Here is a 26,534-nt window from a genome sequence, read left to right on the forward strand (position 1 = left end):
GTGCCCTGTGTTGCAGTGCTGTCAGCGGTTTCCTGGCCTGTGTCTGTGAGGGTAGGAGTCCGCTGGGTGTTCTCAGCTGAGGCAGAAGTGGTCGCTGATGATCCTGATGTAGCTCTTGCTGTGGGGTGACCTAAACCTGATGGGTGAAGTCATTCCTTGTCGTCCCAAGATGGATGCCAGAGAGCTCCTGGCTGACCAGAGTCTGATACTGACTGCCCTGGGTGGTTCGGGTGGTGTTCCCAGCTCGCCCTGTGGGTACAGAAATGACACAGTGATTGATGTGAATGTTCACTGCCCCTAAAGTCATACCCATTACATAGGCTACTGAACCTAAAAATGAGTTTTTTTGGGGAAGAATCTTTACTCGTTTTCTATTCAACACACCATACAGCTGTATATACAACATATTGAAGTACAAAGCATAGTACATCTTAATTTGCATGCATGTGCCCTTTCCATTGACCTTATTAAGCATAAACCAGAGTTCTGGGCATTCCTTTTACTTAATGTTTTTAATAATTTAACAAATACTTTTATTCCTAGCACATGATCTACCAGCATTATTGTTCCGATTTTTAAAAAAGGGGACTGATCCAACCCCAGCTGTTATAGACCGATCTCCCTGATTGATTTAAATAAGTGGCAGCTAGGTTTTAGAAGTAAATTGGGAACTGTGGAACAATGTCTAAATCTCAACCTGATCATTGGCAAATACACTATAGCTCGACAATCTCCCATTTACTTGGCTTTTATTAGCCTTACCTCAGCCTTTGATTTTGTCAACAGGTCACGTTTGTGGTCAGTACTTTTAAAATATGGGTTGGATAAGGTTTTAGTTCACTTTTTAGCCTATTTGCACAGGGACGTGAAGGCACGGGCTTGGATTGGTAAGGACGGGGAGGTCTCAGGTGACATTAATATTGTTAGAGGGGTCGGCAGGGAAGTGTACTGGCCCCTCTCCTATTTTTTTATATATCAATGACTTACACAATGTACTGTCCGAAATTACTAATGATGTCCCAAGAATTAATGGTAATACACTTCCCGTCCTGTTATATGCGGATGATGCGGTCCTAATGGGCCGCACTCCGAATGCACTACGCACTTTAGTTAGGGGCTTCGCAGATTTTATGGTTGGCCTAGATCTTTGCACTAACTTTAAAAAATCATTCATAATGAGCTGTGGCCCCAAAAAGCACCTTATTAATTGAATCACCTTAGGATCTGAATGTTTGTTATGCACTCGCACTTTCCCATACTCGGGGCTAGTAATTTTAGACAATGGATCCTGGGCAGCCCATCTGGCACACAGCAGGAGTACATTTATAAAGGCCACCAACTCAATTCTTTGCCTCCCACAGCCTAAAAGAACTGAGGTAGTGCTACCTATAATTAAAATGTATAAAATATAGTGTATCCCCACCGCAACATACAGTGCTGAAGTTTGGGGTTTTACAAAATGCAGTAGAATTCAGGGAGAAGAAAACAGATTTTGTACAAAACTTTTGGGGGCTCCAATTTCTTCCTCACACTTTGTTTGCCATAAGGAATTTAAATTGTTTGATATCGAAGACTATATTCGGTCTCGCCCGGCTATGTTTTGGCTAAAAGTTTGGCGAAATCCGGCAGCGACCTTAATGAGAGAAATTATAGCTGACTGTCTTAAATGTGATAAGGGTGGGGACAAACCGTGGTTTGCTGCTGTTAGAAAAAGCTTGAACAGCATTAATCTCGACCATATCTACTTAAATCCAAGTGATATGGAGGGCATAAACAAAATGACCCTCCAGGAGACCCTATATGAACGTTACAGTGACTCAAGACATGCAATAGAACTTTCAAAATCGTCAAATGCAAGGTATATGTCTTTGGTGAACGCTAATTGCCCCCCATCACATTTGCCATCCAGCTATCTTTAAAAGAATATAAGTCGCTGGGAGAGAAGTTTGCTCTTCGGACTGAGGGCAGGCTCCTTAAAATATTTACTGTGCTTCCCTATAGGCTTTAACATTAACCTTGAGCAAACGCCCTGCCCCTGCGGCAATTGCGGTAATCAGTCAATGTTAAATTTTTTATTCTTGTGCAATTTTTACCAAAAAAACACCAAACAATTCTTGATTCCTTCTTTCAAGGCAACCACCACTATTGATTACAGAACAGCCTATATGGAAATTATTCAGTTTAAGAGGGAATATTTGATTTTCTGTGTAAGTTTTCTCCTGAAAGCAGCAGTTTGTTCACGGGCCTCAATAAATATCTTATAACATTTTTTATGCACTTCATCACATGTTGCTGCTATTTGACATGGATCATAAGCTCGGACTTTGGACAGTGTTCTGCAGAAATTGTTGTCTCACATATTACGTTTCCTATTTTTCAGTTTATACTTGACTGCACTCTAATATGCTATGCTGCTATTTGTTTACATTTGACTGTACTCGTATTATATTATGCTGCTATTTGTTAAACATCTAATTGCACTTTATTATATTATAGTGCTTCCTGTTTTGGGCAACTTTGCCAAAAGCTTTTAGGAAGTGGCTACTCTGCACAACTGATCCTTTTATAGTATATGTACTTTTATTGTTGTCCCTTTTGCATACAACAAGACCCTGTGTGCTTACTGTCTTTTAAATTGTGTATTGTTCTTAAATGTATGTATTTCTGCTGGTATTTTGACATGTGGTTTTATGGATATTTCATATCCGAATAAAGATGCATTGAATTGAATTGAATAGGTTACTGAACCTAATGATGAGTTTATTTTGGGAAGAATCATTATTCGTTTTCTTTTCAACACGCCATACAGCTGTATATACGACATATTGAAGTACAAAGCATAGTACATCTACTTTTGCATGTATGTGCCCTCGAGGTGGGGGGGAAATTGCCACATTCACCATTACTCCCTTGCAATAGCAGCATTAATCCACTTCAGAGATTAGTAGCAGATATTACTGTACATAGCTGTATTGAAACTCAATGCAAAAGAGAAAAAGAAAAGAGAAAAACATAGAAAACCTTTAAACTTGAAACCACGGTGCTAGTGTGCCTATTCTATAAGTATCATAAGTATATATCCGCTAAATATGTCGCTAATGCAGAGTGCAGGCTGGTGGGGTCCTGTTGTATTGTGTGCAATTATGGGAACACAGTAAGCAGGAGAGTGCGCTGCCCAAGTGCGGACTGGCTGAAGGCATGAGACAGTCATACCTAAGTGTTGTGCAACCTAATGATGAGTTAATGTAGATAGATTGGTCTCCTTCATCCGTGATGCTGGCCTATGTTTTTGGAGAACAATGTATTTCGGACAAGATGTGTATTGATGGACATGTCCAGGTATATGCATAAATGGGCATGTTGTGTTTAGTTCACATTACATGTCCAAAGATTTGACTGGTGTGTGACACCGTGTGAATGGCACAGGTGTGTTGGTGATATCCACATCTTTACTTTCATGGTGACATACGTACTCTTTCTCTCCCAATGTAGGTATTTTTGAGGCCTGTGTACTGGGCTTAGTGCATGTTTTTAGCAGTCTAATTGGTGTGGCTGCCTACACACTCACAGTCCGTTAATTCTTCAAGAAATCTGTTGGGATGGTGTGCGTGAGGTGCTTCTTGTTCTCATCTCATTATACACCTATGAATGGCTGTGAGTAGCAAAATGTGTGACTGCTTAGCTTTGTGCCTACACAGATCATGTATTTTGTACATTGACTCCACAGTCAGAGGAGTTCACAAACTCTGCTTTCTGCCATTTTGTAGCAAAGAACTTTAAGTAACTGAGGGTTGAATGCTTGGGATCTAATTGTGAAACTTGCACCCCTCCTCCCACCGATCCCCACAAGGCCACCAGGAAGAGTGTTGTCCAGACAATGTTGGTAAGTGTACATGGAAGATATTTGTCACTGGTCGCTGGTGTTTGTAGCACAAAGGCAAATATGGTAGTTGTGATAGTTTCAGACAGCAGTCCCCAGTGTCTGCCATCTTGCTAGTACACATGAACTCACTGTGAGGTAGACATATCCCAAAATGAAGTGGTTGTGCTATGTGTGTGGAGGAGTGTTGGCTGTTATTCTGACTCCCATCAGGCCCAGTCCTACATACACCTTCCCTCCCAGCCCAACCATCGAAACTTGAAATATGCTTTACTAACAGTGAGTGGCAATGTACATGTACATGCAAGATGTCTGACACTGGGGACAGGTGTTTGCCTTTAGACCACCTCCCATCAGTACCTTGTGCTCCTCACATCAGTTCCCAGTCCCAGCCATTTTGTCGTTACATTTCCACTGTCAGTTAAGCATTCTTCATAGTGGGCCCGCAGGGCTCGGTGGGAGGAGGAGTGTTTTCAATTGCCAGATCTCCCTTTAGGCCCTGTACAACACACACTCATTCCACTGTGCAAAAACAGAACCCCTGGAAGTATGCTTTACTGAGAGTGAGTGCATATGTACTGACAAAGATGTTTGGCAGTGGTGCCAGATGTTTAGAGCACAAGGCCCTGTTCATATTTGTGGAAATGTCAGACACCAGTGCCCAGTGTCATGCATCCTGCTAGTAAATTTGGAAACACTGAGGGTAAGCTTAGTTCCTGTTGGGCTGTTTGTGGTGGGTAGGAAGGTTTGTGTTGGATGTGAGTTGTAGCCTTTCCAAATACACCTTCTCTCACCGATCCCAGCGAACTCCTCTGAGACTATAGCTAACTGGCAGTGAGGGGAAGTGTACTAGCAAGGATGTTGACACTGGTGCACGGTGTTAAACTTGAATCTAAATCCCTAAAAGGCCTTGGGCACCAAACACCATGCAACAGTGTCAGCAATCTTGCTAGTGCACTTCCATTCATTGTCAGGTAGGAATGTTTTCCATTATTCCAACTCCTATCAGGCTCTGTCTTATACACACTATTCCCACCCTGAGAAAACTGCCCACATGGGAGAATGGTTTCCTTACAGGGTTGGAAATGGCTTATCAAGATGTGTGACACTTGTGCCTGGTGTCTGAGTTGGCCACAAATCCCAACAGGGCCACCTTGAGGTCCACAGACAGCCCACCAAGAACCATGCTTTCCTGACAGTGAGTGGAAATGCACATTTCTGACACTGTTGCCTGTTGTTTGACCTGACTGCAACACCCAACAAGGCCTTCTGCTGCAGACACCATGCAGCAGTGTCAGCCATCTTGCTAGTCCACTTCCCCTCACTCCGAGGTGGGAAAAGGCCCAGAGGAGTTACCTGAGCCGGATGGGAGGAGGAGTATTTGTAATGATACAACTGCCTTCAGGTCCTGTCCTACGTACATCTTCCCACCCAGCTCAAACAGCCCAGCAGGACCTATGCTTACCTCGCAGTGGTGCAAAATGTACCAGCAGGATGTCTGACACTGGTGCCTGTTGTTTGACTTGATTGCAACACCCATCAAGGCCTTCTGCTCCAGACACCATGCAGCAGTGGCAGCCATCTTGGCAACACATTGCCACTCACTGTCAGGAAAGCAGAGTCCCAGGTAAGCTATTTGGGATGAGTAGGAAGGTGTGTGGAGGCCAGAGCCTGCTGGGAAATGTAGGCAGGGCAAACACTCTTACTCCCAACCAGCACAAACAGCACATCTGGGCCAATGGCTACCTGACAGTTAATGGAAGTGTACTAACAAGATGGCTAACCCAGTTGCATGATGTTTGGTGCAGAGGGCCTTGATGGGAGTAGGCTTCAAGTCAAATACCATGGACTAGTGTCAGTCAGCTTGCCAGTACACTTCCCCTCATTGTGAGGTAAACATAGGCACAGAGGAGTTATCAGGGCTGGGTGTGAGGATGAGTATTTGCAATCGCTGCAAGTCACATCAGGCCTTGCCCCACACACACCTTCCCACCCAACACCAAAAGCCTACCTGATACTCAGCTTCCTTGACAGTGAAATGGAATGTACTTGCAAGATGTCTGACATTGATGACTGCTGCCTATTTGTCCACCACCCCCAACTGGCCGTAGTTGTCCAGACACCAGTTCCCAGTGTCAGCCATTTTGTCAGTATATTTCCAGTCACTATCAGGTAAGCATGGTTCTTGGTGGGTTGTTTGTGCTGGTTGGGAGGAGGAGTGTTTGCCCTGACTACATCCCCATCAGGCTGTGTCCTCCACACACCTTCCTACCCATCCCAAATATCTTACCTGAGACTCTGCTTTCCTGACAGTGAGTGGCAATGTGCTGTCAAGATGTCTGACACTGGTGACTGGTGTCTGATTTGTCTAAAACCCCTAACAGTGCCTTGAGCTCCAAACAGCAGTCCTCAGTGCCAGACATCTTGCCAGTACATTCTCATTGACTGTCAGGGAAGCTCGGTTCTATGTGGGCTTGTTGGGCTGGGAGTGAGGAGGAGTGTTTGTACTGACTTTAACTCCCACCATGCCCTCTCCCAAACAGCAGATCATGAACTATGATGTCCCTGATGGTGAGTGGAAATGTACTGACAAAATGGTTGACACAGCTGCATGGTGTCTGGACCAGAAGCCCATGATGGGAGTTGTAGTCAAGTCAGACACCAGGCACCAATGTCAGACATATTGAATGTACACTTTACTCATTGTCAGGAGATCACTCTTCCTAAAGACCTGGTTATGCTGGTTGGGAGGAGGAGTGTTTGCCCTGACAACATCTCCCATCAGGCGCTGTCCCACACAAACCTTCCCACCCAGCTCAAACAACACACCTGGGACTATGCTGTCCCTGATGGTGAGTGGAAATGTACTGGCAAGATGGCTGACACGCGGGACTGGTGTTTGGACCACAAGGTCAAGATGTGATTTGTGGTCAACTCTGACACCAGTCTCCAGTGTCAGACATTGTGCTAGTACACCACCCCTTATTGTCTGAACACCACTATATCTGATATGCTGTTTGAACTGTGTGGGAAGGTGTGTGTGGACCCAGGCCTGATGGGAGGTGTTGTGACAGCAAACACTCCTCCTCACACCCATCCCAAAAAGATTATCTGGGACTATGGCTATCTGACAGTCTGGGGTAGTGTACCAGTACCTCTTGGGACCTGAATGAACCTCTGATTCTTCCACCCTCCATTTTGTTGAGCAAGTTGCGATGTGCCTCTGCTGTCTGGGTCTATACATTATTTAATGAGGAAGGATATTGCAGCTAAACTCTTACAACAGGGAGGCTGAACTTGTTATGTTTTATTTTTTTTCTGCTACTTCTAGGTCCACCCTTAACTGTAAAGATGACTTGAAGGTCTTATTTCTCTCAGCTCCTAAAGGTCAACTGTTTAAACAGGTATGTTTGGGTTGGTGGTGACCTATATGAAGGAGAATGTGGGACTCCATGTTGATCTTTGGAGGTTCTGGGTAAAAACACTGATCCCCCGATAAATTTCCACCTTCATGCTCCTAAGACTGTGCAGTGCTTAACGTAATGATACATTACAGGAGGTGGTTCTGCTGGAGTGAAAACGTTGGAGAAGATGGCACTTTCTTGCTTCCTGACCTGGATGTCGCAGTGGAGCTTTCAGAGTCTCTGTGTTGATTGATTCTATGTTTTTAACCACAATGATTTTGGAAGATGCTGCAGCCCATGTTCCAGTAGAAGGTGGATGTGGCCATCCACAAGTCTTATACAGCTCTGAATGAAGCCAATAAGCTATGTACTTCAACCACGCCATACTTTCATGGTGGATGCCTTTCTGTAGCTCTCATCTGACATGCTGGCAGGGCAGAATTATGCTGACCTAATGCCTATTTGCCATAATAGAATTATACAATTACAAGCACCATTTTTAGACCATGCCTTCTTTCATATCCGACATTTAAATGGAAATTGCCACAGGGGCAACTGTGGTTGATTATTATTAGATCTGACAGTGAGTTTGTAAGGTCAAGGTCTTCAAAAGGGTATTTGGTCAAACTATTGAGTTGGAAATGTCGACCTACACAAATATCGAGTTGTAAATATCGTGACACAGAAATATCGACTGCAAGAATACCGTAAAAAATATAGAAGTCATTAATTTTGTTTGCTAAAAATATATTTGTTTAAAATATCGATTTTTAATTAGTGTTATGTATTTTAGTATATATTTTAAATGTATGCGATGTATTTTTTGTATAAGTATTGATTACGTTTTTTATATATATGTTTCATTTTTAGTAGTTATCAATTTTATTTTAATTTCATTTTCCATTTTTTTTAGTTCCGTAGCGGGTTGTGGGTTTATAGAGTAATAGGGTGGGAAGTAATTTAATTATAAAAAATAAATGATTATGTTTTATTTATTAATATTTATTTGAGATTTTATATTGTTATGTGTGTTTTTATTCTTTTTTGTAATTGCTATGTGTGGGTTGAGGGGTTTATCGGGGTATAAGGTGGGAAGTAATTTGTTTTAAATTAATTCTTAATTGGTTGTTATTAAAAATTAATTATTTGATTGGTAATACTTATGGTAATTGCCTAATTTCTTCACCAGGTGCGGGATGTGGGCTTATATAGGGGTAAAGGGTGGGAAGTAATTTAGTTGTAATTAAGTAATATTTAGTTGATACTTGATAATAAATAATTGATAATTAATTATGTTAGTTGTTTAATTATACTTTTTTGGGTTGTGGGTTTTGGGTTTATAAAGGTAAAAGGTGGGAAGTTATCTATGTTTAATTAATTAATAATGTGTTGTTAATTAATAATAATTATTTCATTGAACATTAAATATGTAAATTGGGTAATTAATTTTAGGTGTGGGTTGTGGGGTTTATAGGGATAAAGAGTGGGAAGTAATTTACTTGTAAATTAATTTTACCTACTTTATAATTAGTTGTTAAATACTATTAGTATTTTAACTGAAAAACTATTTTAAATGTGTAATTAATTATTAATTGGTTGTTAATAAATATTAATTAATTGGTAATGAATAATGGTAATTTTGTAATGTTTGTAGGTGCAGGATGTGGGGTTTATAGGGGTAAAGGGTAGAAAGTAATTTATTTTTAATTAATGTTTTAATTTATAATGGAATGTTTATTTTAATAGATTTTATGTTATTGGTATATGTATATATATATTTATTTGTGACAAGTTGTATATAATTTTTAAATTATAAAAGAAATTAAAATTAATAGTGTGTTAATTATTTTAAAGTAAATATATATAATACTTATTATAATTGTGTGTTTAACATTTTCAAGTTTATTTGTTATATTTGCTAAAATGTATATTAAATTTAATTAAAAAAAATGAAAGTGTATTTAATATTTTAATTGTCATTATTTTATGTGATACATATATATAAAGATGATATTTTGTACAACTATATTTATGAAATCAATATGTTTTTTTGACATTTTTGTAGTTACCATTATAAATATAGGATGTCAACATTTTTAACATTGATATTTATTGTTTGATATTGTGGTATGGGGATATTATAGGTATCAATATTCTGTCAGTGAAAACTTCAAAAGTGGTGTCTACTTCTTACCAATCCAAGTTCCTAAAAATCAGATACAAACTTTGCCCTTAACTGAGAGTTCAGAAGTTAGGGTGCCTTTGGGTCCTCATCTCAGAAGGGTGGTTACTGAGTTCTTCATCTACCCTCTGTCAGCCCGTGCTCCTGACTTGTCACCAGTTCTGTTCGCAACTCCAATGCTTTGCATGAATTTGTTTGGCAGAGTTTGGCATGGCTGCTTGACAACTGGGCAAAGTCAGGGAAGGGTACAAGAAAAATTCTCGTTTCCTCTGCTATATTTTGGCACTATTCAAGTTACTTGAATAATGGGCTAGGATTTCTAGGATTCTCTCAGGACTGGCATCAAGTCCCTGCTGAACAGAGATGTAATGTCCTCGTTCTTTCAAATAATGTGGCCTAGGTATCTACTGTGATGCTCTCCTGGTAATAAAGGTTAATGAAGGCTCCTGTGTGATCATCTTTGTGAAGTGGGTAAATGAGTGTGTGCAGACTATGCACTTTCAGTTGGTAATCATTCAGATAATCATTCAAATGTTCTTGGCAACCTAAGCTTGAAGGTGCCTAGCTCCACATTCTTTCTTCAGCCCCATTATTAGCAGTTTTGGTAGTTTATGTTCATCTCCTCACAATTATATTTCAACTACGTCAAGTATAGCCAAAAATCTGTGTTGAAACAATTGCCCAGGTGGGTAAACCTTTGCACAGAGAAGGGATCTATCTTCACCCCTACTTGGACAATTGGCTAGTGCCCTTGAGGCACCTAGGAAAAGAAGAGGAAAGGCTTTCTTTAGATGTTCTGGTCAGTGCTGCCAACTCTTAGTTGCTGGCATCTCAGGATCTATTATACAGTTTGCTTATCCCGCAACCACACAGATGTAATTTGTTAATGTCAATTGGGATTTCTATAGCGCTTTATCACCTACTGGTCTCTAAGTGCTTAGAGAGAATGCCCAACCATGGCACCTCAAAGAGTGTGCACCCTGACTGGCCTAGATTGCACCCCAGACTTCGGTAAAAAGGAGGGTTTTGAATTTTTTCTTAAATGGAAGGAGGTCAGGTTCTTTGCGGAGCCCAGCAGGTAATTCATTCCAGAGATGGGGAATCATGGTAGAAAAGGCTCTGCCCCCTGTAGAGGAGGTCGAGAAGTGGGGACAGGCTAGCAGGCCCGCATCAGTGGGCCGGAGTGACCGACCTGGAATGTAATTTACCAGAACTCCTTATTATATGCTGGAGCCTGACCATAGATAGCTTTGTGGGCTATGCATAGCCCCTTGAATCTGGTTCTCTGTTTAACCGAGAGCCAGTGAAGCTGCTGCAACAGTGGAGTGGCGTGGGCTCGCCTTGAGCACCTGAAGACCAGTCTGGCTGCGTTGTTCATGACTACCTGGAGCTTAGTGAGCAGTTTGTCCAGGAGACCCAGATAAAGGTAGTTCCCGTAATCCAGATGGGAAATGATTAGAGCTGACACTGCCATATGGAGAGCTGTAAACGAGAGTAAGGGGGCCAGTTTTAGCATCAATCTCATTAGGCTTACACATGTGCCCACCACGGTTGAAACCTAGTGGGAAATAGAAAGTTTGGAGTCTATTATTATACCCAGACTCTTTACAGCTTGGGTGGGTTCGGGAGTAGGACCCCGTTCTTGTGGCCAAAAGAGGGTGCTCCAGGGATTAACATTTGTGGTGACAGCCAAAACCTCGGTTTTATCGGGGTCGATTTTGAGGTGGTTAGCTGTCATCCAGTTGACTGTGAATTTTAGAACATTCTGCAACCGAGTATGTGCCATAGGGGAGTTGTCAATCTGGATGAGGATCTGTGTGTCGTCCGCATAGTTAAAGACCTGGCACACCATACAGGACAGTGCGGTCACTTGGGGTTGAAGGTATACGTTAAAAAGAAGGGGGGACAGTGCTGATCCCTGGGGAATGCCGCATGTTAACTCACCAGCATCGGAAACCTGGTCGGCCAGTTGGATCCTTTGAGATCGTCCTGACAGAAAGGATGCCAGCCATTGAAATGCTACCCCCTGGAGTCCTAGCTCCCTAATCCGCGACAAGAGTAGGTCATGATTGACCGTGTCAAATGCTGCAGACAGATCGAGAATGAGGGCGCTAGATTTCTTCCTGTCTGCCATCACTCTCAGTTCATCCAAGACTTCCAAGATGACCAGTTTGGTGCTGTGGTGTGCCCGGAAACCCGCCTGTTTCATATGGAAGAGGTGGTTGCCATCTAGGTGGAGGGATAGGGTTTTCAGCACATGTTGTTCCAGTACCTTTGCCAAAAAAGGTAGCTGGGAAATAGGCCTGTAATTTTTTAGATTTGTTGTTTCGGCACCAGGTTTTTTCAGCAGGGGTATGACTCTTGCCTCTTTGAAGTTGGTCGGGACTTGGCCGGCGTCCAGGGACCGATTTAATCGGTTCAAGACCTCGCTCTCCAATCCAGGAAGTGCCATGCGGAATACTTTAGGTGGACAAGGGTCCACAGGAGACCCTGACTTGGTGCGGGCCAGAAGGGGAGTCAGAGAATCATGATTTAGTTTTGGAAAAGCAGAGAGAGTTTTGTCATAGGCAAGAATTGGGGGCATCTACTAGGGGAATGTGTACAGCGGGGGTGTGGTGAATGATCGAAAGGAGGTCAGTGACTTTTTGCATGAAGTAGGACTGAAACTTGTTGCAGTCTTCAGGGCGAACTGGGGGTTTCTGTTCTTGTGGCTGCCTTAGCTTCGTAACGATCTGAAAAGTCTCCTTCTGTTTATTGTTAGAGGCTAGAATCCTGGATTCATAGAATTCCGCCTTCCTGACTATGATAGCTTTTTAGTAGGTGGTGAACAGGGCTTTATATTCAGAGTGAGCGCCTGGGTCATAGGCTTTACGCCAGACTCTTTCCAATTGGTGCACTGATTGTTTTAACTCTCGCAAGGTCTCGTTGAACCAGGGGGCCCCTTTGCCTTTGGACCTAACTCTTTCCCTGCGTGACGGAGCGACTTTGTCAATGGCATTTCTCAACCTGAGCGAGAGGAGTTCGCTTTCCTGGTCGAGATTAACTGGTATTGGCCTTTTTAATGCTGAGTTAAGTAGGGTCCCCACAAGGTCGCATTCCTTTATTTTCTTCCACCCGTGCAGGACTTTCCATTCTGGGGGTGTGGGTGGAGCCCGAGCTTCGGGCAGAATCATGCATCTGATCAGAAAGTGATCGGACCCGGGGCAAGGGCTAATGTCTACCAAGTTAGCTGAGTGATGGGTAGTCCAGACTAGGTCAAGGATGTGACCTTTGTCATGGGTCGGTGCCTTGATGAGTTGATTGAACTCCAAGGTAGTCAATGCATCATCCAGTTGTTTTACATACCCGTCTCTGGGAACCCGGTCCCAGTGAAGGTTGAAATCTCCTATCACCATGATACATTAGTAGCGGGAGCGGCGGTCCGTCATTAATTCGGTAAATCGCTCTATGAATTTAGAGGAGGTACGGGGGCGGTAGACCACAACTGGGACAAGACAGGTTGTCTTGAGAGAGATCTTGACTCCCAGAAGATCTGCGCCCTCAATGTTTCAATCCCCAGTTGTCGGTTGTATAAGATAGCTACCCCCCCCCCCCCCAGATCTACTCAGAACTGTATGCACATTCAGTGGGATCAGGTCTGCGGTTTGCTTCCAGGACAAGATGTCTTGCATTAGCCATCGGGGGTTCCACGTCGTCTCCTCCCTGTCATATTCTGCAGTCCTCCATGATGTTCATGTTTCCATTAGCTCTTTTGCACTTGAGTCCAGTTTATAGGCACATTCTCCTGTGGTTGGATTCATCATCACTACAAAATGAAAACTGGATTCTAGTGTCTCCAGTGGTTTCAAGGGGAAAATAGTGGTGGTTGGGCCATGTTCTTCTGGTATAAGGTCTTCCTCCTCAGGTTCCGGAGCCAACTGTGTGGACCATCATTGTTTCCAGATCTGGACTGAGAGCTAAGCTAAGCCCACTTTCTACTCAGGGTCTTTTAACAGCCATGCAGGAGTCACACTTGTCCAACTGTGAGAAACTTTAGGCATTCCTGCTAGCACTGGAGTTTTGTTTGGTGTCTGGGTCCGGGTGCTGGTCCTCTAATCGCACCATAATGCTGCAAGGGTCTATGTTCACAATCAGGAGGGTGCAAAACACTAAGACATGGCAGAGGTTTCATTCTCGGATTGCTCAGATCTCTCGGATGGTGCAGACCCCTAAGTAATCATCTTCTTAGATGGTCCACAATTAACACTGTGCTTTATTTAATTAATGGTGCACAGGACAGGGGGTGGTCCTATGCAAATGTAAACTCCTGCAGGTTATTTAACTCCAGCTGGATGGGTGTGGTTGGGATTCTTTGCTGGGCAGAATGGCTGTAAAATTCTTAAAGGGAACATCAAACGAGGATTTGGAGGCTGTGGAGTCCTCTACTTCAAGGATTCCCAGGGGTTTGTTGCTGGCATGTCCAATAGTTTGACATGTGGCATATTACTGGGGCCAGCCCATTGGTATTCTTTGTTCTTTGACTCGGCTAGAAGGTTGGGGAACTGGAGAATCGCTATTTTGTAGGGCTCACAATCAGTACTTTATTCTATCAAATGGTACTTACATTCTGTTTGGGCTACCTTCCTAAAGTGGTTTCTAATTTTAATTTTGAGTCTTTCCTTGATTTCTATCCTGATTGTATCCATCACAAGGACAGAGCCTTAAGCTCCCTAATATGTGCAGGAACCGTTGCATTTATATGGATTGTGATACCCCCCCCGGAAAGTTTGACACCCACTTTATAATGTTTGGTGACTCCTTGCAGGGTCACACAATGACCTCTTTTTCTCTGTGCTAGTGGGTGAGGAGTCATGTGTATGAGCATTCAAGTAGGGATCTGCTGGTTTATATTTATGACGGCCATGAGAGGCATGTCAGCTTCTTCAGGTGACATTAAAGGGTTCTCCATTGTTGATATTCTTGGGTAATCTACATGTACTACTCCCTTGCTTTTGTATCATGTTACCACTAGGTAGTAAGGTTGTTTTCTTTTATCAACGTTGTTCTTTCTTGGCTGAACATGGCCATGTGGTCCAATTGAAAATGAAGTAGCCATAGAAATGTATCAAGCACACATAATGAAGATTCAGTCATTTCTTACTGTTACAAAATATGTAGTTGAAAACCCCAAAGGTCCACTGTCGTTACAAGATCCATAATGCTATCTGGTCCAAAAGGAACCTAAATGCTCACAAATTAAACCTAAGATTGGGCAGCACTCATAACAAAGGTGATTTAAGTTATTAAGGAGCAAAAATGGACAGATTGTCTAGCAAAAAACTCATGGTTCTTTTTTATAATGCTCCATTGATCTAAGCCCCATTTCAATACAGAGCAGCCTTCATGTTTCATATTTATCAAGGAAGTGCTCATGAAAATCACTAACTGCTACTGAGGTACATAAATGTTGAAATAAGAAGAATAAACCCATACTAACCTATGCATACAAACCTTCACTATATTTTGATTTTCAGCATTTAGACTTTGATATATTGATTGGATCATTTTCCACAGTATTCCTGTAGTATGCATTTCATACGCTGCTATGTAAGCTAATTTTTTAGCAAGATGACCTTCCTAAATTTTGAGTGATTTGATTTGGTTCTGTTCAATCTAACATCTTACGCTTCCATGAAATCCAGTTTTGCTCTTTGAATCCTGCACTGTGATTAAACCTTCTGTTATTCTCTACCTGTTTAATAGTCAGCTTTCTGGTGAGAGGCTGTTCTCTCCTGTAAGATCTATCCTGGAATGTACTTCTGGAGACTCCAATGTGTAGGCACGTGGAATGCTTCAGCCTCTAGTATGTTTGCCATTATTTATAAGCTCACCATCACTAACTAATAAAGTGTCTATAACAGATGATCTGAGCAGTACTTTGGACATTACTTCTGCCATTGTCACCCTCCAATATTTGTGCATTCTGCTAGGATGTAGCAAATATGTGTAATCACCATCATCAAAGTGACCTGCACATACCCAGGTGGGCTGTAAAAAAAATCTTCTACCACATAGCATCACACATTTCTGCCAGCAACGTCTGTTGCATAACCAACGGTGTTTACATGACCTGTATGCGAGCAGCTACATCCCTTCAAGTATGACATAACTTTCTCAATGGCATGCTATGACACATGCAAAGGAGCCCAGTCCTGATGTATTTGTGCCGCTCTTAACTTTGGTGAATTGAGTACCTCACTTTGATCATTTGTTACAGCTGTAAGTAAACTCTCTATCTGGAACCTCACATGAGGAGAAATAACTTGATTTTTCCTTGATTTTTTCTCTTACCATGAGTGCTGTGTTCCGAAGCACACATAGAAAGAGGAAAAGTCCCCCAAGATTGTTTTTGTGCAGTAAGGTGCCCCTTCTTGCAGAAAAACAATCCTGCCAACAACACAGGCATTGACACTAGGCTGCCGAAATGGCACCAGCAAAGGGGAAAGGGCAGGAATACGCCATGTTGGATAAATACGGTGCATTCCTGCCATTTCAATTTGATGTAGGGCATCGCAGCAAGGTGACTTGCTGCACTGTCCTATACAAAAAACCCATAAATGAGGCCCTTAATGTGTAATGTCCTGCTCATCCATTCACAATGTATGGTTCTCCCTCCTCTATACGAGGCTGCTAGCATGAGATCCAGCACTAGGTCTCATATTCGTGCTACCATTAATTTATGGTGCCATCGGTGGATGCTGAAGTGAATCATTCAGCTGATGCACGCTTGAGTTTACATCCATGTTCAGTGATGACTCTACATGAGAAAAAATTGAATTGTGTATGGTACAATGTAAGAATGTCATTGAAATTGGAAATTAAGAAAGTGCATAATAATTTTGTAATGCGGTGTGGTAAATACTGAAGAATATTGACAGTTAGTGCTCAAGGAGAAGAAATGTGTAAAACCCATCATTTCTGGGCCTACAACCTTTTGATATTCTCTGGATATCTTTACTCATACTTACTATCAATCTTGTTCTGCCGATGGATCTTTTCTTTCATCTCACTGAAGGGAAAGAGAGTTAGCATACTACGTCCGATCTACTCAATAACAGTGCAAGCATTTGATTACATAATGAGGTCCTGGAATCGGTAGCCAAGTTCAAAGGTGTTTATTACAAATTAGTAATGAAGTTCAAATGGATTACTCTCAAGACTAGGCCTGGGCGCTAAATTCCGTCCGCTTGCGGAATTTGTGTAATTTTGCATTCCGCAGAGAACGCGGAATTGACCAAAATTCTGAGTTCCGCGGCATGGCGGAATTTTTTGCTTGTTCGTGTTCTCAAAATGCGTGTCTGCAAGATATTTCTCCCTGAGCATGCAAACAGCGTTCGCGAACAGGAAAAAAGCATCGCAAACAAGCAATTCCGTTTTTTTACCGTTTTGCGGAGCTTTGCTTAGTGCGACTACGCAAAGTCCACCCACCCCTACTCAAGACCATACTTTAGTGATACAATATGAAAAAGGGTAAGCCTAGCCTCTGAAAAAAACTGTGGTGGACTAGAATTAGACAGACAGGATACTCTGTCGTGGCGAAATAGATCAATAACATCCAAATCTGATGTTTAGAAATCAATTTCAATTGGTCTTTTCTATACATTAGTAATCTAAGTCTTTCAAGCACAGTCCAAGGCACAAGAATGATTCAAATATCTATAGAGTTCAGAAATCAAAGAGTTCTATGTAGAACAATAGGGACAAGCCACAGGAGTATAAGTAAAACAAGCATTATCCTTTTAGAATTTAGTCAAGAGGCTTCACTCGGTCAAGAATAATGGTCTTATTACAAGGTGGGCAGTACATAGGATCGCCAAACCCATGGTGGCAGTCCAACCACTGCACCCTGCGGGACTCCCAGCAGTATTGCGACTGCGGTGGCTGGAGTGCCACAAAACTACCGCCACTGCCTCGATCAAGGATCCCTATGGGCTCGCGATCTTTCACCGGCAGGAATATGCTGGCGGTGCTGCAGCCGGCAACTCCAAGCATTATCTGAGTTGCCATTTCACCGTCCTTTTCATGGAAGTCAACCCACCAAGAAAATGGTGGCAGCATGGCAACAAGGGGTGTCTTTACAGGGCCCCCTGCCGTCTTTGGTCCTGGGGTGAATGCAGGGGAGGGCACCGTGCAGGAAGGTGCAGTCAGTGCTCTGACTGCGGCAATCTGCATGATAGGCAGTCAGACCACCACAGGACCGCCCACTAGACCAGGCTTTAACTCCTATTCTGGCGAGTGGTCTCACCAAAGCTCTGGCGGTCCTACAGCGGGTGGCAAGTTGCACCGTCCCCTGTAGGACCACCAAAATTGGAATAAGGCCCTGAGTGTTAGCCTGAGCTACATTTAATGCAAAAAGGGAACAAGTGCAGAAGAGATAAACCTCTTAAAGTCCATTCAAGGGGCAGCTAGGGATTATGAAAGGGTGTGGGAAGGAGTCCAATGAAGGTTCTGCATAGAGTCTGCAGAAGGGAGTTCGGCAGAGAGGTCCAGAATAGAGTGCTCAAGTGAAGTCCAAAGCCATCTCTCCAGTTCGAGTATATTATAATGCAAAAAGTCCATATGTGACACACCCCGGATTGCATTCTCATCAAAATGTCCATTGTATTGTTTCTTGCTCTTTGTAGATTCACGCTTTGAAGACTGCAACACTCAGGCAAAATCCTACACTAGACATGGTAACAGCTTCTCCTTTCCACACTCGGGTTAGGGAATACAATTCCTTTAATTAATGTCCTGATTTCTCATGTGCCCGTCATCATGGACTATTTCTCAAGCATTTATCTATTGCTAGTACAAATGTAGGATGTATTATGCATGTGAATACCTGCAAGAATTACTGTTTTAGCAAACATGAAATCATCTTTATGCAATCTGGTGAAATACAGGGCTTTAGAGTCAGACTTAGTTAAACATTTTATTCAATGTTGCACATTTAATATGTGTGTGCACAAATTAATATGAAAAAACCTAAATTAATTAGTGCATTTTATCTTATATTGCATAAAACATTCTGTACTAATCACATAAGTCAAAGACAAGTATGGCTGGGAACTACGGGGCTCATTAGGATGGCATAATGATCGCCACAGCCTGGCCGGCGGTGGCGATCGTTATGCCATCCCAATGTGAAATACCCCCGCCATATTATGATGGCGGTGGGTATCGTGGCGGATGCAAAGTCCGTCCGCCGCTTTTCCGCCTACCGGCAATCATTACAATTGCCGGACGGGCGGAGCTGGACCACTAATATGGTGGCGGTGCCTAGCAGGCACTGCCAGTCATATTAGGATGTGCCTGTGTAGAGGCCTTTCCATGGCGGCATCGGGCTGATGGGAATTGGCTTTGGGGGCCCGTTGCGGGCCCCCAGAAGGCGTTCCCATAGTACCCCCTGCAGTTCCCTACACCAAGTGACAGGCACCGCGTCCTGGGCATGCCACATGACCATACAACAGGCCCTCACACAATTGAAAAATGCCCATACATTGACTGGTCAGAAGAATCCTTCTGGCACTGCTATATTCCAGTCCAACCCCTTACCCCCTACAATATTTGCCTCAACTGTCATGAATTACCTATGATCAGGAGTGAGAATGCCATCTGCACTCAACTAAGCACCAACCTCACCTCGGCGATATGTACCTCAAATGTCATAAATGGTGTATCATAATGGGTGATAATCTTAATCTGTGCTCATATATTTGAACTTGTGCAGACGAAGATGAATACACAGAAGGCAAACTGACTAAAACAAAACAAATTGGTTTGTGAGTTTTCCCGTGCCCAGCGTTTGTGAAGTGGGTTTGTAATTAGTGTTACATGCACAGAAGCTTTACGTTGTGATATAGATTTAAATATAAATAATTACATCAATTCGTATTGATTAAGAAAGAAAACCTTCAAAAACATAAATGTATGACATACCTGTTGCCAGTTGCTAAATGTGATTCTTCATTAACAAAGCACAATAACCTCATGAAAAAGCTTCACAAACAATGTAGAATCAGAAAGATTCTTGCACCTTCAATTTGCATTTTATAAAAATAACTCACAGAAAAGCATATCTAATGTGTCAAAATTATAATCACACATATTTTTCCAATTTTAGCTGGCAACATTTATAGACGTATTAAGGAGCTGTTCAACTATTTTTTTTTTTATATTTGATAGTGGCAAGAAGGCCTGCTAATTTACTTAGTGTCTCTGTGGGACACACAATGTTGACTCTCGATGGCAATCCCAATCACACGGTCTCCTGTTTAAGAGCTGATATGACACAGTGGGGAGAGTATGACCCGGAAACCCCTGCTCATGTGGTTTCCCAGTTTCTTTGTGGAAGTTGTGTACAACTGATGTCCATCTGAGGTTTGTAACCTCTATAGGAAAGCAGCAGCTATTACGGAAATGTTACTTTTTTGGTGGGAGAGGGCGGGTAATATAGCTCTCCGGCAGTGCTCAGCATAAAGCCGTGTCCCCTCTCCATGGCTACACCCAATGAGAAGCTGCTTACTGGCTGGTGAGAGTAATTGGCTCAGGGATCTGCTTCCTCCCAAGACCCTGTACCCTCTAAGTCCCTCCTCTCACATGGTGGGATTTATTTCAAAGTTGGCAGCTCTGTGCCAAGATCCTAGCAAGACACGTTTGTGTTACCATGTGCATGGAACTCTATTGTAAGAAACCTTTTTTAATTATTTTACTTGAAAAAAGATGGAAATCACTGTGATTTGACACTGTGCAACTGTTCAACCATATCACCTGAGTACCCCAAAAAGTAGTTTTGATGCCAACCACTTATCCTTTCACAATGCTGCACATTGCAGGCTTCTTTTGTGTGTACTTTGTGTAGAAAAACTAACAGAACTATCAAAATGTTATTCTTTATTTTTGTTAATATTTGCTTTTAATCTGACAACAAACATAGGATAAGTGCAATAGACTGTTTCCAAGATAACTCAGATTTATGGGTCTCACTGCTAAATAATGTCCTGAAGAGCATAGCTCTGGCAGCCCCCCCACCCCTCATGGTCATCAGGGGTTATAGTACCCATTTATAAAAAAGGGGATAGGGCAAACCCAAAAAACTACAGGCTAATCTCCCTGCTGGATACAACAGCAACGCTTATTGTCCGCCTTCTCCTCTCTAGGCTAGAGGGATGGGCTAGAGAAAATAAGATCTTAATCCAGGCCCAGTATAGCTTCAAGCAGGGAAGGGGAACTGTGGATCAGTGCTTGAATTTAGCATTGATCATAGAAAAATATACAAGAATGAAGGAGGGGAAAATATACATGGCTTTCATGGACCTAAGCACACACAGCATTCGACTGCGTGGCCCACGATAAGCTACGCTCCATAATGGAGACGATGGGGGTGGAGCCTGCTATACTAAATTTCATCAGGCAGTCGAACGCAAACGCGACGGCATCAGTGCGCTATGCCAAATCTGGCGACTGTACACGTTCATTTAAAATCTCTAGGGTAGTAAGGCAGGGTTGCGTATTGGCCCCCTTCCTCTTTTCCCTGTATACAAACGGAGTATAAAGGGCTCTTACAATGGCTACTAGGGACGTCCCCCTCTCTGAAAATCAAACACTACCAATACTGGCATACGCAGATGACGCGGTTTTAATTGCCAGAATGGGGATTGGGCTACAAAGGCTGATAACCACTTATGTCTCATTTATGGATTCAATTCAGTTGAAAGTGAACCAAACTAAGTCTTTTGTAATAATAGCTTGGGACACAAGAAATATTGAAAATGCGCCGCATTTCCGTGCGGATGCTGAAAAAATTGAGGTAGTCGACTCTTCTCCCTACTTGGGCATTCTTTTTTATAAAGATCTGTCATGGGCAACATTGATGGAGGGAAGAAAGATAGTGATGGAGAGGGGTATTATCGCTGTAAAGGCAGGCAGAGGGTTGATGGATGTAAACTGCAATGTCAACCTCCCTAGCTTTGAGGAGTGATGTATACTGTTTCCTATGTGCATCCAATATGTGCTTTTTAATACTGATTTTGAAAGCCGCGAAAAGAGACTCAGTGAGCGTCCCAGTAACTATTCAAACCTAGTTTATAAAACCAGGTTTGAATGTATCGTAGCGATACCAAAAGGGATAATGGACAGAGCGTTTGAGCAAATCAAACACTCACCCCCAGTCAACTGATCTGTGTTAAATCCATCATCTTTCTTTAGCTCACTCCGCCACCCCAGTTCAGACATGGCCATATGCAAATCAGTCTGACCCTGTGCCTCATGGGAACAGTCCAGCCCGAACTGCCAAGCCATGTCTTCCATGGACCGGAAACAAGCATCCTGGGACCGGATTTGGGTTCATAACCCTCATCAGCCAAGCTATCTTGAATCCAGTGGCAAAGTGAGCAAGGGACCCACGTCTGGGCATACCCTGCCAACTTAGGTCGAACAAAGCGATACCAAAGGGGATAATGGACGGAGCGTTTGAGCAAATCAAACACTCACCCCCAGTCAACTGATCTGGGTTAAATCCATCATCATTCTTTAGCTCACTCCACCACCCCAGTTCAGACATGGCCATATGCAAATCAGTCTGACCCTGTGCCTCATGGGAACAGTTCAGTCCGAACTGCCAAGGAATGTCTTCCCTGGACCGGAAACAAGCATCCTGGGACCGGTTTCAGCTTCATAAGCCTCATCAGCCAGGCTATCTTGAATCCAGTGTCAAAGTGAGCAAGGGACCCACGTCTGGGCATACCCTGCCAACTTAGAGCGAACAAAGCGATACCAAAGGGGATAATGGTCGGAGCGTTTGAGCAAATCAAACACTCACCCCCAGTCAACTGATCTGGGTTAAATCCATCATCATTCTTTAGATCACTCCACCACTCCAGATCAGACATGGCCATATGCAAATCAGTCTGACCCTGTGCCTCATGGGAACAGTCCAGCCCGAACTGCCAAGCCATGTCTTCCCTGGACCGGAAACAAGCATCCTGGGACCGGTTTCGGGTTCATAACCCTCATCAGCCAGGCTATCTTCAATCCAGTGGCAAAGTGAACTCAAGGGAAGCCCAATGCTTTGATCGAATTGCAATATCTCGATTAACCCATCTTTGTAATGGTGTGGTCCATAAGCGGACCCAGAACAACATTGGTCTTAGCGCAGCTTGATGATCAATGCGCCTGATGTTTGTGTCAAATATAATGGGAATCAATGGTGTGCGTGTCGGTAATTTTAGCCACATTCTCCGGTATTTTTTCTCCTCTTTGATCAACACTTCCTGACCATCAACCCCCCAAAGCTCTGCACCATAGAGGATTGCAGATTGTGCCTTATACTTGTAAATTTCTAGTGCTGATGACACTGCCTTTGATAAACTTCTTTGCTGTTTTTTCATCAATGCCATGGCAGATTGTATCAAAACTAGCTTGGATTTTTGAATGTAAACTTTCCATGATAACTTCATATCAAGTGTAATGCCCAGGTAGTTAACATTTGCAACATAATCCAATTTTTGTTTCTGTAATACAATGTTTTTCCTAAAAGATGTGTGCGGGTTTATCGCCATATATTTGGTTTTGCTTGAACCTATTTCAAGGCCCTTTGACATACCGAAATCATTAAAGGTGTCTAAAAGGGCTTGCAAACCCTTAGGTGTTTGAGATATCAAGATCGTATTGTCAACAAAAAGTAGTGCTGGCACTGATATCCCTCCTGATTTTGGTGTGTTGTGGTTACAACCCTGAAGGTATTGCAAAACATTATTCACAGATAAGGAAAACAGGGTTGGTGACACAACACAACCCTGCCTTACCCCTCTATTTATTGGTATTGCGTCCGTCAGTTCCCCCCTGGTCCCCATTTGACTTATAATTGTCCTTGTATAACCTCACAATCTGCATCAAAAGATCATCCGGAACTCCCTGACTTTTTAGGCAGTTCCATAGCAATTTCCTAGGAATAAAATCATAAACAGCTTTCAAATCTATAAAAGGTATATAAAAAATGTCCTCTTTTTAAAATAGTGTATTTACAAGCTAAACACACCAATCTGAAAGCCTGGTCTATTGTGCTGGTTGTTGTTCTAAATCCAGCTTGTTATTGGGATATAATACTGTTTTCCTCTAGCTAAACATTAAACTTTGCCAGAATTTGTTTATTAAATCATTAATTAATTTAAAATTAGTTTAATAGCGTTTTAGTAAGCTTTAAATCTTGTCCTATATTTAAACATGTTTATTAAATGAATTTTCAATAATATGGAACATAAAAGTATTTTCCTCATTTTTATAAGCTGAATAGAATTTGTTCAATTTCCCTATACTTTACCATGGGGGGATCTCATCCTAACTCCAAACATCTCTGCTAATATCTGAAATGTTACTAGTATAAATGCTATATTCATAAATTAGGCTCCACCCCCTGAAGTCTGGGGTTGGAGACATGTAATTCTACACTTTGCAGTAAATATAAACTCATAAACGTTTACTGGACAAAAGTAGTATATTTAAGACAAAGTGTAAGAGCAAATTTAGACATGTAGATTTGCTCATGTGTACATTTACCTTTCTGAATATGCCCCACATTATACAGCCCATCCGGTCAGTAGAGGGATATACAACAACCTCCCCCTCCCCTCTGTAACATTGCCAGTGTTCAATTGACTGCACATGTATTCAGTATAGGTGGTTCATGTTTCCTTTTGGGCATTTCTTAGAATGAACTCATTTTCTGTAATGCAGTCCTTTCTGCTATATGAAACCAGGTCCTTAAGATATTGGTCAAAGCTAGAGGAGCTTCCGTCATCCAGGGCATAGTTGAGTAGTGTTGCAAGACCAATAAACTTACTAACAGTATCAGTCATAGATTAACAGCAAAGGGCAATCCACAATTAGAGAAATGCCACTTGTAAGAAACGTGATTATTAATTGGGGTTGGTGACTTCCCATCTCAAGGAATAATCACACTCCTTGTGTGCATGAACCATTAAAGTCACAAGATGAACCTGGGCCGAAGCCCCTGGTAGCTATGGCACAAAGCAGACAGGCTTAACTTAGGGCTATTTGTAATATATACATGCAGTACATAAACAGTTATATAGTCAAAAATGTAAAACAATACAAACCCCAAACCAAATTAGAAAAATAGACTCAAATAACACCAATTGAGAAAAATCCAAGGGGAACTGAAGACATGGTTTTAATTTGTTTAAAGTAGGAATACCACCAGGAAACTCAACATGCCAATGATCATGGTACACTGGGATATAGAAGCAATTTTAGGCTGGTCGCTATGTTGTGTGGGTCAGATACACCAACCAGGTCCATCATAGCCAAACATTTTACCTTCTGACTTAAACCTTTATGCTTCAATCTACCACAGGAGTACACTTCTAAAACCCCCAGAAACCTCAGAACCTAGAACCTATATATATATATATATATATACTTAAAAAACCATAGGTTTCACACAGGTTATAGTTAGGTGGACATTTCACTCGTAAAAAACCAATTCTATTTTGAATAACTTTGGCGCCGGTCGACGAATCCTCGCGAATTTTTCAAAATAGGTGGGGTGCTACGCTCCGCTCCTTCCCTGAAAGTCTCGGGGGGATTCGTCAAGCGGGGGCTGAGATAAAAGGGGGGTTCCAAAACGCGTTTTTCCCATGCATTTTTCCATAGGACCTTTAGACAGGGCTACAGCCCGAACGGCTGAACAGAATTACTAGAAATTTGGCAGAGAGGTAGTCCTCAGGTCAAGGAAGTGCCTTTTGTAGGTTTGGTGTAAATCTGTTCAGTAGATTCTGAGAAAATAGCCTTTAAATCAATATATATATCTGAGCCAGCTTACGGTGCGCTTACGGTACGCTTACCGTACGCGTACGGTGGCGTGCGCGAGCACGATTCTGATTGGCTCTTAGATCTTAGTAAACATTCGAATCGGCCGAAACCAGGAAGCGGCGGCCACCATTTCGTGTGTTTCACTCAGAAAAAAAAGAGTGATAACAAGAAAAGGGGGCAAGGAGGAGAGTTACAGACCCCCTAACATTTGTAAGGGGGTCAAAGAAGGACAGAAAAGTACAAAGAAAACATTTATTGTTTTTAAAAAAATCACGGGGTACGCGTACAGTAAGCGTACGGTAAAATAAAAAAATAAAAAAAGAAATGAAATGCAGATTTAAGTGTTTAGATATTAGGGGGCTCTAAAAAGAGCCGTTGTGTTTATGAAGTGATTTTTAAGTGGTACCTACAAGTAAGTACCAATGCAGAGCCTAAGGTTCAAGAGGAAGACTCTGTTCCCTTCATCATTGAAGTGCACACCATCTCCTCTATAAATGTCTTGCATGTCGTAACGCAAGTTGTTGTGGTAAAGGGAACCCATACCATAGTCACGGAGGAAAGCAGAAACAGATTTGTTGACGTGCTTTCTTGCTTTGTCAATCTGCGGACAGAAATGATTGGACCAGTTCCATTTTTGCCTTTGGCATATGTTAGAAAACACAAAGGCAGTTTTAGGGAAAAGTGAAAACAGTTGTGCAAAGGTGTCCTTCATAAGCATTTCCAGACCTACCCCAGTCAAAGTGCCTAGGTCATTGCTACCACAGTGCACTATTATGAGGTCAGGGTGTTGGTTTTGCATGAAGGATTTCACCAATGGCATCAATTGGTGCCACTTTAACCCTCTCTGACCAATCCATGTAATGTCTACATTTGGCAAAGCAAGGTCTCTCACCATACCTGTTTTCTCTGCAAACTTTTCACTCCAGAAGACATAGCTGTGCCCTACAATCCACACTGTGAACATCTTCAAAGGGGAACTGGATGCACTCAGGAGGTGTAATTCAGTAGAATGGTAAAAAGAAATGAAAGACAGTTTGGAAATGGAGGCATACATATTTTTTTCATAAAAAAAGAACTGATTGGCTGTTTCATACCATTCTAGAATAAAAACTAGGCTGTATGTGTAAATTAATAGAAGCATGTTTTGTATTGGTACAGAAAAATGTGTTACCAAAGAACAGTACTATGGATTTGCTGTTAGGTTTGAAAAGTCAAG

Source organism: Triturus cristatus, chromosome 6 (genome assembly GCF_964204655.1).
Source record: "Triturus cristatus chromosome 6, aTriCri1.1, whole genome shotgun sequence".
Classification (NCBI taxonomy): Eukaryota; Metazoa; Chordata; class Amphibia; order Caudata; family Salamandridae; genus Triturus; species Triturus cristatus.